The sequence below is a fragment of the Suncus etruscus genome, chromosome 6 (genome assembly GCF_024139225.1).
Source record: "Suncus etruscus isolate mSunEtr1 chromosome 6, mSunEtr1.pri.cur, whole genome shotgun sequence".
NCBI lineage: Eukaryota > Metazoa > Chordata > Mammalia > Eulipotyphla > Soricidae > Suncus > Suncus etruscus.
The window spans coordinates 68,285,399-68,302,116 of NC_064853.1; the positions used below are offsets into that span (position 1 = coordinate 68,285,399).

The window sequence follows — 16,718 nt, forward strand, 5'->3', positions numbered from 1 at the left end:
CCCACAATCCTAATGATTCCCTGATCGAGGAGTGATCCCTGAGCACCACTGAATGACCCAAAATGAAACAAAAATAAAAAATGAGTTGGAATGTAACTTAGAAGGAGCACATTTATTTTGCATGATACAGGGCCTGGGTTAGATTTCCAGTACCTCACTAAAAATAATGTTAATAGAAGTTCTGTTTTTATATCTTTTTAGGTATACTGAAGCCAGGCCAGACAACCCAGTGACAATTATGTATTGACAGAAATGTACCTAGTTTTCTATTATTCTTTTCTTTCAGATTTTTTTCTTCTCTCTCCTTGAAAACCATAATAAATTTGAGTCATATTAGAATGGGTAGAGGGGTCAAGGTATGTAAATGACATATGAATACTTAAGGTGACCATATTATTGGGGCAATGAAGACATGGGCAGTGTGTTCACTTGGAGCCCCTCAATTGTTCAGCATAATTCACCAGTATGTATCTATATCAGAGGTGTGGGTAAGAGATGGTGCAAAATTTCAGACATAGATAGGCTATCCCAGAAGTTTTTCTATAAATTAAATTGGTTTCTGTTTTCTCTTAGAATAAACTCTGTTTCTTCATAATGAAGAGAAGAATCTGATTTCTAGGGAAGAGTTTGGAATACTTATTTTCTAAATACACATGGTAAGGCTAAATGCTTCCTTCCCCTTCCTCCAGCCCTTCCCCTCCCTGTTCAGCCACTAATCCAGCTCTGTTTCCTTTTGTTTGGTATTCAGAGCACAAGAATAGTGGCCATGAATATGGCCAGCTAAGAAAGAGCTTAGGGATTCTGGTGGAATATCTTAACCCCAGGAGTGTGGCCCACACCAGGGTGGTCATATTGTTTGTTTACTTTGTTGGGCAGGGGTTTGGAAACCAGGAACTGAAATGCTGTCACAGCCTGGATTTGAGGGATTGAAAATATTTCACATTTGGCACAAGCATGGGAAACTACTATTCTTCTCACATATCTTTCTGGCTGTTTAGTGAAATGGAGTTAGTTAGGGAGCTAGATATGAGATAGGATAACTGCATACATTCAGTATATTGTGTTGCATTCTACTCCTTCCTGAGGTCTGTTGCTCCCTTAATACATTTACATTTCTCTTCAAGTTTTATTTTATTTACCAACCTAATACCTAATACCTAGAGAGATGAATAAACAGAGACTAGTAAAAATAAAAATACTTTAGAAGTTTAAAAACATCCCCTTGTTTATAAGAATAAGATAGAAAAATTTTTATGTAATGTTTAGGAGTGGGTAGAGACATGTGTTAATGGGAAAATAGGGTTGAGAGATATATACATAATAGAATAACCATTGGTAATTAACATCTATGCCTAATTTTTATTATTTTTGTTTTTTAATAATATCTTTATTTAAACACCATGATTGCCAACATGACTGTAGTTGGGCTTCAGTCACTAAAAGAACACCCCCCCCACCAGTGCAACATTCCCACCACCAATGCCCTCATTTCCCTCCTCCCACACCCCTTGCCTGTATTCGAAACAGGCATTCTACTTCTCTCCTCATTAACATTGTCATGGTAGTTGTTAGTGTATTATTTCTCTAACTGCACTCACCCCTCTTTGAGGGGAATTACATATCGTGAGCAGGTCCTTCTAGCCCTTATCTCTGGGCATTATCATAACACTGTCTTTTTCTTAAAATCCATAGATAAATGAGACTATTCTGTGTCTCTCTCTACCTCTGACTTATTTCACTCAGCACAATAGTTTTCATGTCCATCCATGTATAGGAAAATTTCATGACTTCATCTCTCCTGATGGTCGCATAATATTCCATTGTGTATATGTACCACAGTTTCTTTAGCCATTCATCTGTTGAAGGGCATCTTGGTTGTTTCCAGAGTTTGGTTATTGTAAATACTGTTGTGGTGAATATAGGTGCGATGAAGGGATTTTTGCATTGCATTTTTGTGTTTCTAAGGTATATGGCTAATTTTTAAAGCCAAGTAAGGTAATGACATTAATAGTAAGGAGCTTGGAGGAAATTTAAAACTTTGAGATTTAGAGACCAGACCTGTCACCGCCTCTTCAAGGAAGTTAAACTAATATATGAGACTATGTAGCCAGCATCCATCTAGAAAGCACCAATTTCCCTTCACCTTCTCCACCAAGAGCCAGCATGGTGTATAGAACTTCTATCAAAACAAAATGAATACTTGATATAAAATCTGAATCCATAAATTATATTGGGGAAACATAGATGTAACACTTTATGACTTTGAATCTAGAGGTATTTTTATTATTCAATGTCATTTGCCAAGCAAATGGAAGCAAAGAAAAACATCAAACTAAAAAACTTCTTCATCACAAGGGAAATCATGATTAGAACACACACACACACACACACACACACACACACACACACACACACACACACACACACACAGATTCAGGAGACTATATCTACCCACCAATAATTTGCCAAAGTTTTAATATCTAAGAATTTCACAAGCAAGAGACAAGCAACTTTATCAAAAATGGGGGAAAATCTCTTTCGCTGGGACTCGTGCTGCCGGCAGGATGGGTAAGTGTCGCGGTCTTCGAACGGCTCGAAAGCTCCGCAGCCACCGGTGAGATCAGAAATGGCACGACAAGCAATACAAGAAAGCGCATTTGGGCACAGCCCTGAAGGCCAATCCTTTTGGAGGTGCTTCCCATGCCAAAGGAATCGTGCTGGAGAAAGTTGGTGTTGAGGCCAAACAGCCAAATTCTGCTATTAGGAAACGTGTCCGTGTTCAGCTGATCAAGAACGGCAAGAAAATCACAGCTTTTGTACCAAATGATGGTTGCTTGAATTTCATTGAGGAAAACGATGAAGTTCTGGTTGCTGGATTTGGTCTCAAAGGGCATGCTGTTGGTGACATTCCTGGAGTCCGCTTTAAGGTTGTCAAAGTAGCCAATATCTTTCTTCTGGCCTTATATAAAAGCAAGAAGAAAAGACCAAGATCATAAGTTGTGATGATGAAAGTACAGTAGTAAAATTTTTATGTGCCCAGAAAAAAAATGGGGGAAAGAGATAAAGAGAAATTTTCTCAAACAAGACATACTAATGGCCAATGGGTATATAAAAAATGCTTAGCCTCAGTCATTGGGAAATACAAATCAAAATGAGATATTTCATACTGGCACATATCACAAAGAAAAATTATGATCAGCATTGATATTGATGTTGTGAACAAAACAAGCTTTCCTTACTATTGATGGCTATATTGACTGGCTCAACATTTTTGAAAAAAATGACATGAACATTTCTTGTAAATCTAGGAATTGCTTATGATACAGCAATTCCCTTTCTTGGCATTCTACCCAGGAACCCAAAAACTTGTTCAGAAAGGACATTTGTACTCCAATATTCCTGTCAGTACTATTAACAGTAGCCAAAATCTGAAAATTTTGTAAGCAAGCTCTAGTACTAGAACCCAAAGTTCATCTACAAAAGAGAATATATGTTTGCCATAAGAAAAGACAAAATCATGCAATCTGTTTCTTCAGTCAATAGATCTGAAGAATACCCTGCCAAGTGTGTTAGTTTGGAGAGAAGATAGAAACAAAATTATCAATCATGTGCAGGATAGGATATAAATAAGCACAGAAGGAAATAGAAAATGTCCAATAGCAACAGAAACTGAGAACTGGTCTATAGTAGGAAGCTTAACATTGGTGGGAGATGATTAGGGACTTTAGGAGTGCAGTTTAGGAGGGACACTGGGACAAAGGTAGAAAGAAGTGGGTGCTAGTGGAGGGTGTGGTATCGAAATGGCACTCTACCATCAACAGTGCTGTAAATCATGGTGCCTAAAAAAATGAATTAAAACTTTCTTTCAATTTTGAGCCACACCTGGTGATGCTCAGGGGTTATTCCAGGCTATGTTCTCAAAAATCATTCCTGGCTTGGGGGACCATATGGGATGCCAGGGGATCAAACTGTGGTCTTCTGGGTTAGCAGCGTGCAAGGCAAACACCCTACTTCTGCACCATCACTCCAGCCCCATGAATTAAAACATTTTATATTTTAGTAAATAGAAGTTGGTGGGTGGGACACAGTTTAATAGCAATGGAAACTAGTGGCCCTGTAATTGGACAACTTGCACTGTTTCTGGACTACTGAGAGGTTGCTGTGCAGTACAAGCTTTCCTGCCCACAGTTCACTAGGGGTCAGCTTCTTGCTGTGAGAACAAAGTCCTACTGAATCCCGTATACCAGCTGCACAGTCCTGCTATGTAAACATCACACAGACCACAAGGCAGCCAAATGTTAGGATCCCCATGTGATCTATTGTTAGAATATAGACATGGCGTAGACTGTATTGGCTGTTCCTCTCTCTCTCTCTCTCTCTCTCTCTCTCTCTCTCTCTCTCTCTCTCTCTCTCTCTCTTTCTCTCTCTCTCTCTCTCTCTCTCTCTCTCTCTCCCATTCTTTATGCCTATTTATTAGCATCAACTTTATTCTCTTACTTTGGTCAGTTTTGCATTTGGTGGCCAGGCAGGGGTTCTCATTATACCCCCAGAAAAGCCAAATATTTTTGAGTAGCTAGGACAGTAGCAGGCATATGTGGTCATATAATACTTTCTTATTTCTTCTCATGAACAAGCTCTCCAGTAAAATCAGGGGATAAGAGAAAGTCTGGGCACTGTTTTGTTTCTTGTCCTTTTTGCATAGCATCAGCCCTCTTTGACTGCTGATATTTGCCTCCTTTCTGGGAGGCTTTGGTTAATAGAAAGTCTGAATGCAGGTTCATACCTCTGCTCTTAGGTGTTCAAGATGCTGGTTGGAAAGGGCTGTGGCATCAATCACTGTCCACCAGCTACTTGAGAAGCCGCTGTGATGGACCAGTCGAGCAAACACCCCAGCTAGAGCCTGTGGGCTGCAATTCAATTAGTCATGGCCAGAGGGAGGCATTATTATTCATACATCTCCAATTGTTCCCAAAGTAAACAGAGTTGGGATGAGGTCTCTGATCCTCCAGTGCCTTTAGCTGGGATACAAAAGGAAAAAACCTCCTAGACACCAGGGTGGGACATTTGGTCTGAATTCTGATCTTTGCAAGCTTTCCGTCAGAGCTTGTTGGTTTCTTTCTTTCCCTCTTTCACTTTCCCCCTCCCCTCTATAACCTTATGGATAAGTGCTCTGTGTGTGCACATGCAAACCCAGCAGGGTTTTTTTTTTCTTCCTTTATTGCCAACAATGCCAGCAACTCCTTTTCTACACTGGATACCCTGCCCTCACTTTCTGATGAATGGTACCACACAAAAATTAGGAAGTGAATTCTTTAAATGGCGTGAACAGTCCTATTAGAACACAACAGACTTATAACTTCCTAGTCAGCAAAAACTAATCCCCACAAAAAATAAAGGGTGGCATTTGTGTTTTGTAAAGTGCTAACCAAATTAACTGTGGCCTGGCAAGTGTCCCCATCTGTTTATCAGTTTTGCTGGGTGCAAGCAAACCCAAGATAAATGCCAGTTTTTCTTGGATAAATTTTACAGCCAGTCTGGAACTGCCAAAGCACACAGGAGAAGTAAAAGCAGAGCTGTGTTCTCATTGACAGAAAAGTCAATTTTACAGGATGGACTTAGGCAAGAGCTTGTAACTCCTCCTCCACCTCCCTACACCAGCTTTGTATGTTTATAATAGGGCTGTTTTCTCCAGCTGGGGAATGAGCCAATTCAGGGAGCTGAAAGTTCAATTCAGCAGACTTGCCTTGAGAGCCTGCTGTTGGGAATGACAACGCTGCCAGCTGTAAGGGGCAAGAAACGGGACATTCTGCCAACTTACTGTTCTGTGAGAGTGGCACACCTTCTGGCTCAAATATCAGCTCATATTTGTTAATCAACTTGGGGGGAATTTAGAGAATCAAGTGTCTAATTTTCATTTGTGTTCTCTGTGACTATCAGAGCCTGGCCACAATCTGACTCAGCCTGAAAGTCCTTCAACTTAGTTCATGGCTGCCTTTGCCCTAGAGGCCTCTGGCCAGCAAAACAGAAATGAGTCGTGATTTAGAATCACCAGGAAACTTTTTAAAAACATGGATTTCCAGGACCAAGCCCAGACATCTTAAATAAAAGTCTGTGAATACAAGGCCTTCTAATTTGGCATTCACAACAGATACTGATATGCATGACAAGGAAGGACTCTCAGATGCTGAAAATGTGGCTGTAATCACCTATCACTCTATGACTGATATAGAGGTCAACTCACAACCCTTTTGGGCATATCATTCAATGACCATGGATGCTTGATTAAAAATACCTGTCTTTTAAGTTTTTTAAGGGCAATTCTGAAGGGAACATTCATTTCAGAATGTTTTATAGGATAACAGTAGTTCTCTTCCAAGGAATATTCCCAAATGTCTTAGTGCTCATTCTGCTTTTAATTCTCCATTCATATCTAAATCTAATAGTCAATTTTAAAGAACGTTGATTTAGAAAACACTGCTTTTAGTTGGTCCATAAAATCTTCATAATTCCATAAACAAGTTGACATCATGAGCCACATTAGAGGTAGAGATTCAGTTTCTGTCCCCAACCCCCTGTTCCTCACAAATTGCAATTCAGAGCACTTAATTCTCTTATATATTACAGAAAATTGTAGAAATATGAGGTTTCTCACTTTGCAACGGATAGATTGGTCCCAGTTTTCCCTCTGTAAAATTGAAGAATTTTAAAGATTTGACTTAAGAAAAGAGAAAAGAGTCTCCTGACTTCTGGTCTACTCTTTCATTCCAGGGATAGAAGAAGTGGGGGAGGTCCAGAAAAAATAGTTAGATGAGAAACTAGGCCAAAGACACAAGTTTGATGTGTGTGGTGGTTTAAACATGCCTCTGTATTTGTAGAAACTTCTCCCATCAACTGGTGATGTTGAAATCCCTTTTGAATAGTGTGCTCAGTGACTCACTCCTAACAAATAGAATAGGGCAGAAATGATGCAATATAGCATCTAGGTGTTATCTCAGAAGAACATGATGAGACTAAATAAAATAATGGTATTTATTTGTGTTCTTAGATATTATTCTTTGTTCTTAGCAAAGCAAAGAGCACAAAGAAGTATTGGCTCAAGCTGTATTTTGTGGATGCCTTTGTTTTGGGGAATTTAAAAGAGAAATAGAACATGGAGTGGACCTAGAGTATCTAATTATAATAAATAGAATTGATTATGGATTCTATTTCTCACAGGTTAGAGGCCTTGAAGTTAAAATGATTGGTAATTTCTTTACCAAGTAAAGAAGAAAAAGAAAAATATATACATCCATATGCTGTTCTTTTTTTTTTTTTTTTTTTTTTTTTTTGGTTTTTGGGCCACACCCGTTTGACGCTCAGGGGATACTCCTGGCTAAGCGCTCAGAAATTGCCCCTGGCTTGGGGGAACCATATGGGACACCGGGGGATCGAACCCCGGTCCGTTCCTTGGCTAGCGCTTACAAGGCAGACACCTTATCTCTAGCGCCACCTTCCCAGCCCCCCATATGCTGTTCTTAATGTAGGTCCTATCTCACTTGAAACTGTTTTTTTTTCTAATCAGTAAAAATATTTTTTTTTACTATAAGTCTTTTTAAATCAAATAAACATCAGATATAAAGTGGCAAGGTTATACACAATTGACTTCCAGATATACAATGTTCCAACATCAATCTTTTCACCAGTGCTCATTTCCCTCCACCAATTTTCTCAATTTACTTCCCACATCTCCACCCCAACCTGCCATTATAGCAGGTTCTTTTCTTTTTCCTTTTTTTTTTTTTTTTTTTTAGCATTATGATTTACAATGCTGTTGCCTATAGGGTGTTATGCATATATCACCTTGCCTCCTTTCAGCTTTCCAGAGAGACCAATCATTTCCTTCCAGAATAGTCAATAATTCAGTAAAATAATCTCATTTAAGATGGTGGGGCCTGAGAGATAGCCTGGAGGTAGGGCATTTGTCTTGCATGTAGAAGGATGGTGGTTTGAATCCCGGCATCCCATATGGTACCCCGAGCATGCCAGGAGCGATTTCTGAGCATAGAGCCAGGAGTAACCCCTGAGAGCTGCTAAGTGTAACCAAAAAAAAAAAAAAAAAAAGATGGTATTATTTCAGTCAACCTGTTCAGAATATTCTTATTCACATAGATTAATGATAAGAGGCCTACAGTTTCCATCTTATGTTCTTTTGGCAGACAGAAAAATAAATCCTTAGCCCCTGGCAAAATGCATGAGATAAGACCACAAAGAGAAAAGAAGAAAAGGGATGATGTAAAAGATATGGAGATAGAAATGTGGGAAGAGAGAGGTAGAGAAAGACAGGCATAGACCTAAGGAATTCCAGTTGTTTGAGTCCTTCCATGAACTTAACGCAGTCTCATTCACTGTCTAAATATCTAGATTGAACCCAATCAACAGGCTTAGGTGGCAACAAAAAATGACTCCTGAGATTTTACACTAAGTTTGGTCCAGTTTTCACACTGATAAGATACTGAAAGAAAAGATTAATCTCAATCATGACATTTATGAACTCTGATGAATATAGAAATAGAAAATTCATTTTAAAATTATCTAATTAAAACCATTACCACTATATGCAAGACTTTTGTCCATGAAGCCCACCAAAGGTGAATCAGTGTGCCAGATAAAGGAATCAGGCTTTTATTACACCTTAACTGATCTATGCGATTAGTCAAAGGAGGTTTGGGAACTAGAACTAGTTCTAGAAATTACTCTGGTGCCAAGAAGGGGAATACACAGAGCTCAAGTTGCAGAGGGCTCTTGCTGTATAGATAGGAAGCATAGAGCCTGAATTATCTATTTTGCACATAGTTCAATTCTTGAATTTTTATCTGTTCTTGGAAAGGAATATCCAAATGGAAACAAAGACAGATTTATGTAAGATAAAAAAATATGAATAAACACACCATTTTAGTCTGCTTGGACTGCTATACAAAAAGGATAGTAATGGTGATTTAAGTAACAGATCTGTGTCACACACTTCAGCAATCTGGGAACCTTTACTCAATCATCCAAATGGTGATTCAGAGCATGGCTGCCTTCTGTGCCCCTCATTGGCTGAAAAGAGAAAGGTCTATTATCTCTTCTGGTTTTTTCAAGGGCACGAAAATCCTGGGGACCAAACCCAATTCTCATTATCATCAAAAGTACATAACATAATTGGACTTAAAGAGACACCATTTTAATGAACCAATCAGAATTATTTGCATACCCAAACTATGGTTTTAAAAATGTATTGCGATCTTGATGAGGAAAGATTTTGGGGTAATTGGAAGTTTCTGAAGGATATTGAAGTGCCAGAGACAGCTCTCATCCCTTTCTGCTATCTCTTCAGTGATCTCCTCCTTTTCTACTTTCATGCCCTCTTTATTATCTTAGTCCTCTTCTTCATATTCTTCTTCCTCTCCTCCTTTTCCTCTTCTTTCTCCTTCTCCTATTTCTCTTCCTACTTCTTTATCTAAAAACTCAGCTTTTGATCCTTGTTAGAGACATGCATCCTTAGCCAGGGCTTTTACACACACCTGGTTGTTGTGCTGGAAACCTTTAAGTATACCAGGGATCATCACAGTCAGCAAGAGTTATCAGCATCATGCCTAAGACTTGTGGTGCCCCTGGAGTGACTTTTTAATAGTCTGAAAGTAAACCTGAAAGTTACTGTAGTTTCTGCTACACAGTTCTTTGCCACACCAACAAATATCTAATGCTTTCTGTTTTGGTGATGCTGTTCCAAAACTCAAGATTGGAGACATTCAAAACCTAAGAACTCCAAAGATTAGTTTTTGTTCTTTCCTGATGACAAAACTGAGTAAAGAGATAGATTGTATCTATAGCTCAAAATTTCTAAAGTAAGCAAGTTTTAGGTGTGTAATCACACAGTTTACTACATAACAGAAAGAAAAAAGGACTTATGGGATTAAAAAAACTAGAGCAAATCCACATTCCTTCCAAAGCTAGTTTGTACTCACTTTTATTACTGTCTCTCTGGTCCTACAAATTGATTCTCCCCTGGGTGCATTGGAAATGGAATTCATGGCTCACAAGTCAGTGCTCTTTCATAAGCCACAGGCAACTGCAATGGCAGAAATAGAATATGTTCCTCTATCACAGATTGAACAAAGAACAAACTTGAAGGCAATGTATTAAATAGGTTTTTTAATCTTGAAGAGTATTGCTTATTACCTGCCTTTTATCATCTACCTATTTTTACTCAAGATGCTCGAAGGATCCTAACCAAATTCTCAGAAGGGGAAATATTCAGCATAGCTAAATAGTTGTGCTACCTTCATGGATGGATTTAGAGGCATTTCACAGTAACTTTGTTATAACAAGCTCTGTTAATTATAAACTTGCTAATGTATGTTTTTTATTAATAGACAAATTGACTTTTTCTAAATGTAAACAACACAACAATTCCAATACTTGAAAGTTGACTATAGATTTACCTCCAAGTCTCTCCACTTTTATTTTGGTTTGGCCTGCTTTCTTTAGTATTTTTAATTTATTTTAGAAATATGGATGTGTATTCTAGAAATTTCCCCTCTCATTGCAATGAATGCATGAAAGAAAAGACTGCAATAGGACAGAGCAATGGAATATCCCTCATTATTTAAATTTAGTAAAAAAATTTGTAACATAGCCACCCACTGAATGGGAGAAACTATTCACCCAACACCCATCAGAGAAGGGGCTAATATCCAAAAATGTACAGGGCACTGACAGAACTTTACAAGAAAAAAACATCTAATCCCCTCAAAAAATGGGGAGAAGAAATGAACAGATGCTTTGATAAAAAAAAAATACAAATGGCCAAGGCACATAAAAAAATGCTCCTCCTCACACTAATCATCAGGGAGATGCAAATCAAAACAACGATGATATACCATCTCACACCACAGAGATTGGCACACATCACAAAGAATGAGAACAATCAGTGCTGGCAGGGATGTGGAGAGAAAGAAACTCTTATCTACTGCTGGTGGGAATGCTGTCTAGTCCAACCTCTATGGAAAGCGATATGGAGATTCCTCCAAAATCTGGAAATTGAGCTCCCATTCGACCCAGCTATTCCAGTCCTAGGGATATACCGTAAGAACACAAGAATACAATACAAAAACTCCTCCTTCCTCACACCTATATTTATTGCAGCACTATTCACAGTAGCCAGGCTCTGGAAACAACCAAGATGCCCTTCAATAGATGAATGGCTAAAGAAACTGTGGTACATAAACACAATGGAATATTATGCAGCTGTCAGGAGAGATGAAGTCATGAAATTTTCCTATATATGGATGTACATGGAATCTATCATGCTGAGTGAAATAAATCAGAAGGAGAGAGAGAGAGAGACGCAGAATAGTCTCACTCATCTATGGGTTTTAAGAAAAATAAAAGTCATTTTTGCAACAATCCTCGGAGACAATGAAAGGAGGGCTGGAACTTCCAGCTCATTTCATGAAGCTCAACACAACGAGTGGTGAGTGCAGTTATAGAAATAACTACACAGAGAACTACCATAATCATGTGAATGAATGAGGGAACTGGAAAGCCTGCCTGGAGTACAGGTGGGGGTGGGGTGGGATGGAGGGAGATTTGGGACATTGGTGGTGGGAATGTTGCACTGGTGAAGGGGGTGTTCTTTATATGACTAAAACCTAATCACAATCATATATGTAATCAAGATGTTTAAATAAAGGGAAAAAAACCTGGCTTATCTTTCATGACATCATGGGTTAAAACATCATGGGAAGGCATACTAAAAGCAATGATAATCAAGAGTCTTTGGAAACAGGCATCGGCAATCACATGGATGGCACAGAAGATGACCTGTTGTGTAATTCAGACTCAGAAGAAAGTGAAGAAACCGGGGAAACAGATGTTCCTGCCAACTGGGACACTGATGAAAAATTAACTTGAGAAGAATGAGAACATATCCTTCGTGTATCTGATGATGAATCTGACTTTGAAGCATTTTAAATAAATATTGTTATCAGTAATTTTATTTTGGTATTGTGTTTATACCAGTTTATGTTGTCAATAAATAATTTTTATCATGGCAAAAAAATTTGTAACATAAGCAAAATGAGAATCCTATCTTCTTAGCGTTATCACAGCTAAACATGTTTGCTGCTTCTTGCATTTATTTGCTCTTGTAAAAAACTGATTTGCAAAGAGGGGATTAACATTGGGTAAGCAAAAGGGAAAGTTAGTGTCAGGACTATTAGTACATTTTCCAATTTTCACATAAAACATAATTTTAGTTACATTGAGAAATAACATATAAAGGAAATACATATGTGTGTATAGGCCATTTTTCCCTGTAGGATTATAATCATGGGAGGAATGTATGACATTTTATAATGAACAGTGAAGTATCTGTGTATGTGTGTGTGCCAAATGCATGCTGAAGACCTATTCATAAAAAAATGAAGCTTATAATGCTTGGAAAAATATATGAATTTTTCAGAACAAATATATAAAATATGAAAAAATATGGATTTTAAGTTGATGCTGAGTTTTCTTGCAAGTAAATTTCAAGTTTGTTCAATGTTAGTATTCTCCATTGCTCATGTTGAAGTATCAACTATTATTTCATGCTGTAGTAATCAAATATCACCTTTTTAATGCCTTGATAATGGTACATTTTCTCTTAAATATCTGCCTCAATGACCAGAGTTTTGTTCAACTTAGTGACCACAGGTTTACTACTTGTTCTTCACCAAAATTAAACTTGCTATCTCAGACCTGGGTACAACCTAAAAGGTAATGTATATTGGTTAATGAGAGTTGAAAAAATGCTGTCAAGAGGATGAAGTACAGAAATAATAAAGTTATTATAAGGGAAGTGATAGGTATTTTTATCTTATATAAAATGCCCAGTTCTATCCTATAATGTTTTTATATTTTTTACTATGAACAAAGTATTGATCATCTTAATCTTCGGTGTTACTATATTACCCATCTGCATTTTGAGCTTCTACAGCCTCATCTAGATATGGAGGTAAGCTCTGTATATGTAAATATGATACGTGATTTTGTGCACCCACATGACACATGACTGCATGACACAAATGTGCATACAGGTGATACTTTATGCAACTTAATTTATGTATGTTTGCATGCCTAAATATTAAAATAAAGCCATGAAACAATAAAACTGGAATTTAAGTTTGATGTGAGACTTAGTAATTAATAACAGAATTTGCATTTCTTCATGTCATCAAGAAGTTTGTGATCTAATGGACAAAAGGCACATGAAAAAGTGCTCCACAGCATTAGTCATCAGGGAGATGCAAATCAAAACAACCATGAGGTACCATCTCATGCCACAGAGATTGGCACATATCACAAAGAATGAAAACAAGCAGTGCTGGCACTGGAGAGAAAGAAATTTTTACTCACTGCTGGTGAGAATGCCATCTAGTCCAACCTTTATAGAGTGATATGGAAATTCCTTTAAAAACTGGAAATTGAGCTTTCATACGATCCAGCTATACCGCTCTTAGGGATATTCCCTTGGGAAACAAAAATACAATACAAAAAATCCCTTCCTCACACCTATATTCATTGCAGCGCTATTTACAATAGCCAGACTCTGGAAACAACCAAGATGCCCTTCAACAGATGAATGACTAAAGAAATTGTGGTACATATACACAATGGAATATTATGCAGCTGTCAGGAGAGATGAAGTCATGAAATTTTCCTATACATGGATATATGTGGAATCTATTATACTGAATGAAATAATCCAGATGGAGAGAGATAGATGCAGAATAGTCTCCCTCATCTATGGGTTTTAAGAAAAATAAAAGACATTTTTGAAATAATTCTCAGAGACAAAAGAGTAGAGGAATGGAAGGTCCATCTCAATACATGAAGCTCACCACAGAGTGATGAGGGCAGTTAGAGAAATAACTACATTGAGAACTATCAAAACAATGTGAATGAATGAGGAAAGTAGAAAGCCTGTCTAGAGTACAGGCAGGGGTAAAGTGGGGAGGAGGGAGATTCGGGACATTGGTGATGGGAATGTTGCACTGGTGAAGGGGCGTGTTCTTTACATAACTGAAACCCAACTACAACCATATTTGTAATCAAGGTGTTTAAATAAAGATATTAATAAAAAAAGAAGTTTGTGTTCTAATTCAAAGAGATGTTAGCCACGGGCAAAAAGTTATTCATTAAGGATATTTGGTATTTAGTTTCAGTAGATATCAAGAATAATGATTGAGGTTATACATCTTAAAAAGTAAAATTTAGGGTTTTCTCCCCCATGAAATTCTAGGGATTGAACCCAGGACCCTACACATGTAATACACATGCCTTACTTTAGAGTTATAACTTTGGAAGTTTGTCATTATTTTAATTTTCCCAATTTTTATTGACATATCATGATTTAAAATATTGATAATAGATTGATACATACATTGTTCCAATGTTGCATCTTAGCACCAGAGTGACCATTTCATTCCTCAAGATCTCAAGGTTTTCTTCCACAGGCCTATCTTCACAGATAAGCAGTTCTGTAGACCAGCTATTCCGTTTCATAACCTTTGACTATTTGTTACTCCCATAACATGTTTCTTTATATTTGACACCTGAGAGAGATTATTCTAGAGTTTATACTTCTCATAAAGAGAAGTATAATTCAACTATTCAATAGTTCAATTCAATAATTAATTATTACTTAACTAAATGTATTTTGGGTGCCTACAAGTGAAACAAGTAAATAACTGGATTCACCTCAAGAAGCATCCCTTTATCCAGAGGAATAAAGAGATATAGATAAATGACTACCCACTCTGAATTTGTGCTCTTTTATAAGCCATTGTAGTTCAGCAGCAAAAAGAGAGAGCTTTGTCTGCTTGACATGCTGAGAGTGTCTTAGAAAATGTGGTATTTAATATGCAAAAGGCAAGGCAGAGAAATACATCGATATGAAGCCTGAGGAAAAAATATGGAGTTGAGAAATTGGAATTATTTGTCCTTGGTGTAGGAAAAAAAACACATAGGGGTGGATGTCTGAATATCTTAAAATCTCTGCTATGGAGTCAGTATTCTTATACTTGGATACTTTATTGGTAAATTTAGAGATATTCCTAGACAAAATAGAGAATTGGCCTTAGAAGTCTTACGTGGGAAAAAGCAATTAAAATAAAGTTGTGTGTTTCAAAAAGACAACTAGTGACACAAGGTAGAGAGGGGGTGTAAATCAGAGAAGGTTTAAGAGAATGATGGAAGAAGAGCTAATCTAAAAGAGAAAGGAATGTACTTCCGATTTGCTTCTTAGAAAAATTGATAACATCTGTTAATGAGTTAACAATGTTATCAAAGTCACTCACATTTTCAACCTGGTCAATTTTTATACATAGGGCAATAATTTAGTCAGATAACAAGACTGCAATTGTGCAGGAGACAGGGTGAAAACTAAATCCTAAAATGTAGAAAAGCCATCTATATCCCTATGTTCATTGCCTCACTACTCACAATAGCTAGAATCTGGAAGCAACTCAAGTGCCTGAGAACAAATCAGTGATTAAAGAACCTGTGGTACATCTACACAATGGAATGCTATGCATATGTTAGGAAAAATTAAGTCATGAAATTTGCTTACACATGGATGTATATGGAAAGTTTTGTTGAGGGAAATGATTCAGAGAGAAAGGGATAGACATATAATGATCATACATATAATATATGTATAAAAGATAGTATGTAATAATATCCAGAGATAACAGAGACAAGGGTCAGGAGGACCAGACCTTGGTAGGAAGCTTTTCTCAAAGAGTAGGAGAGAGCAGTTAGGGCAAATAAGGTACCACTATGACAAGCATAGTTGGAACTGATCACTATGAGGAGAACTGAGTGCTGAAAAAGAGATAAAATAATATGCATAGTACCTTCTCAGTAACAATATTGAAAACCATGGTATTTAAAAGGGAGTGGGGAATTGAAAGAGAAAGGGAGAAAGAAGGGGAGAGAAAGAGCAAGAAAGAGAGAAAAAATAGAGGAAAGAAAGAGGGTTACTTTTTAAATTTTTATTAATTTCTGGGAGGAACCACACCCAATAGTGCTCAGGGACTACTCCTGGCTTGGTGGTGGGGGTTGTCTGAGCAAGACTCAAGAAAAGTAGATTGTGCAAGGGATCAAACACAGTATATGCACAACGTATGGTTATTCCATTGAGTTATCACTAACTTTCACTAAGACATCTTAAAGACAAATTCTATCAACCCTCACTGATTATTATAAACTTCAAAAGTAGAAACATTTGTTAATGAAATAGACTGTTGGGAAAGGTGCTGCATGATGAGAACTACCTTTGTTGTATCCATTGTGATTCAGGAAAACACCCTTTGATAAAGACAGCATCTTAAAGTTCAGAGGTCATGATCTGCGTCAGGTGGTTTATTTTACCCCACTCTATCACAACACACCCATAAAAATTTTAAGGTGATTTGCAAGATGGAGCACAATCCAGAACTCAATGGGATTTATTTTCTCTATATATGGGTTTGGAATGTTGAGCCTACATGAAAAGGGTCTTGAATTCTGATTTTGATAATTGATTAGTTGATTCACAATCTTGCTTCTGAGGATCAAGTATTTCTGGGACAAGCATCTAAGTTTCTTATTCTTTGATCTTAACAATTATTCCCATACAGGCAGAGTAATGGATATAGACATAAGACACAAAT

The 16,718-nt window shown here is 37.4% G+C and overlaps 1 pseudogene; it reads left to right on the plus strand.

The window, feature by feature from the left end:
• The first annotated feature begins 2,542 nt into the window (after positions 1 to 2,542).
• On the plus strand, positions 2,543 to 3,040 carry LOC126010781 (40S ribosomal protein S23-like; annotated as a pseudogene).
• The last annotated feature ends 13,678 nt before the right edge of the window (positions 3,041 to 16,718 follow it).